Consider the following 2,834-nt stretch of genomic DNA (forward strand, 5'->3'; position numbering starts at 1 on the left):
CCCTGTTGGGCCGTGTCCATTATTGGCCGAGCTCGGGCCATGTTCACCCTGTTGGGCCGTGTCCATCATGTCGGGCTCTGACCATTGTGGGTTGAGTTCGGGCCATGTTCATCCTATTGGGCCATGTCTATCGTGGGTTGAGTTTGGGCCCTGTTAATCCTATTGAGCCATGTTTATTGTTGGTCGTATATCTTTTGAGCTCTGTTGGGCCCTGTTCACAGTGTTGGGCCGAGTTTGAGCTATGTTCATCACGTTGGGCCATGCTTTTGTGGGTCGTATACCTTTTGAAACCTGTTGGGCTCTGTTCATTCTGTTGGGTTGTGTCCATTGTGGGTCGAGTTCGAGCCCTATTCATCTTGTTGGGGCCGTGTTCATTATGGGTTATATTCATTTTGGGCCTTCTTTACTCATTATGGGCTGTGTCCATTATAGGCTGTATTCATTTTGAGTCATGTTCACCCATTGTGGGTCGTGTTCATTTTGAGTCGTGATTAGTCATTTTGTGCCCTGTTCATCTATTGTGGGTTGTATTTCTGTTGGACCTTGTTCATCTATTGTAGACAGAGTCCGTTCATTTTGGACCAGATATATTGATTAACCTAGGTCGACCCAAGCCAAATATCTCTTTTCTGATCTTGCTCAAACCGGACTGAATAGGCCAAGTCTTTGATTGGATCTAACTAAGTGGATTAAGCCCAAAAGCTCAACTAGCCTTAGCTCGTGTATTTCTTTCTCTCTCTAGGCAAGCCCATATTCTGACTAGATCTAGACCTTTCCTCTAACGGCCGATCCGAACCACTCGGACCGAGCCCAAGATCCGAGCTAAGATTCTTTCTCCTCTCCTTTTTTCTCCTCTAGACATGTAATCCCTGTTCCTCTTGTTGCTCAGATCTAAGTTGACCCAGTTTAAAGATCCGGAACTATTTTGGTACCCGAACAGTAGACCAGCCATTAGGGCTGTCAACGGGCCGAGCTACTCGGGCTCGGCTCGGGCCCGGCTCGGTAAAAGCCCGGCTCGAGCTCGGCTCGTTAGTCAAACGAGCCCGAGCACGAGCCTAAAATGAGGCCCGTTTAAATCCGAGCCCGAGCCCGAGCTCGAGCCCGAGCAGCTCATGAGCCCAAACGAGCCCAAATGAGGGCTCAGTCCAATTAACAATTTAATTGGATCCCAATTAAATTTGGACTCAACCCAATTAAATTTTATTTGGCTCAATCAATTTAAATCCCAATCTAATTGAACCCAGTTGGATTTAGATCAGACCCAACCCAAGCTAACCCAAATCCATTTAATTTCTTTAAATCGAATTGGATTGGTTCGGGTTCGAATTCAACCCGTTAACCCAAACCCAACTCGTTAACCCATTTTTATTTTCTTTCTCCTTTCTTCTCGGTTTCTCCAGAACATTCCCTAATCCCCTCCGCCTCTGGCCCTCCTTTCTTCTCGTCGTTCTCGGTTTCTTCTCCGTTCTCCTCGCCGACTCGCCCCCAAGCCCGAAGCCGATGCCTCCTCCCCTCCGACAACGATGACGACGCCGTACACCTGATCCCAGCTCTCCGAGAAGCTTCGCCGCAACCTCCTCTCCCTTCTCCGCCCCCGATGCCATCGCCCCCGACAAGGAAGGCAACAAGCGTGAAGCGCCGCCGCCCCATCTGGTCGTTCCTGCGTCGAGGTCCCCCCTACCCCCTTCCTTTCATAGTGAAAGTTTCACTCCCTCCCCTGCGGCCGAGCCTCCGGCGCCCGCGGCGCCTGCGGTCGACCCGCGGCCGACGCCCATGCCGGTGGTGCTCGCGGCCGCCCCCTTCTTTCTTCTCTTCTTTCTTTTTTTCTTTATTTCCTTCGTCTTCTCTCCTCCCGTCCTCCGACGAATGATGGGGATGGGGCGCCAGCCGCCGGGGCAGGCTCGGGCTCAGACAAACGAGCCTCACGAGCCCGAGCCGGAGCTGTGCCAGGTGAGCCCGAGCCTGAGCCCAGTACAGGGCTCGGTACCGAGCCCGAGCCCGAGCCCGAGCCCAAGCCCGAGCCTAGACTTTTATGGAACGAGCCGAGCCGAGCCTGTGGTGGCTCGGGCTCGGCTCGGCTCGTTGACAGCCCTACCAGCCATTACTTTAGCCTTAGCTAGATTTGATCACTTTTGATCTTTACCTGACCCATTAAATCCTCCTGGCTCCGACTGACCTAAGCAGTCGGGTACTGTCACCCGACCAACCGGACTGCGGGTACGAGACAGTAGTATTTAATTTTGACTTCTGGAATGATATTACAATTAATAATATTTTAATAATATTAAACAGGATTATCTAACATATTTGTCTGAAGTGGGATTTAAAGTGAAAAGAGGTAAGTAACCTAATGCATTAAATTGTGTTTTCTAAATTATTTGGTAAAGTAAATATTAGTGGATTAAATTTTGATATATGTTTTATACTTAGTTAAACGGTCAGGCATGTTAATAATCATTTTAAATCATGTTATATATCATAAAATCTAAAAAATATGACCATACAAATTATGAAAAATATATTTTGTATGTATGTATTCTCAGCATGGCTATGATCTATTCTAGCCCAGCCAATGAAGATTATTCGTTGGCCCTGTCAACTTGTAATCTGTGAGAAACTGATTTTGACGTCGTACCACCGATGATTAGAATAGTAGTGTTTGGACATCGTTGTCACTGGTGGTTAATAATAGTAGATTTGGCACATTGTGCAACCCATGCCACTAGGTTATATGCCCATAGCCTATTGATGTCAGGATCCAACTATCAGTTTTTATGAAAATGCTTAATAAATTTCAAAAGAAAAATATGCTCATTTGTGATTTATTTTTTAGT

Source organism: Phoenix dactylifera, chromosome 5 (assembly GCF_051530095.1).
Source record: "Phoenix dactylifera cultivar Ajwa chromosome 5, Ajwa_hap1_PhDact_Kaust_v1.1, whole genome shotgun sequence".
Classification (NCBI taxonomy): domain Eukaryota; kingdom Viridiplantae; phylum Streptophyta; class Magnoliopsida; order Arecales; family Arecaceae; genus Phoenix; species Phoenix dactylifera.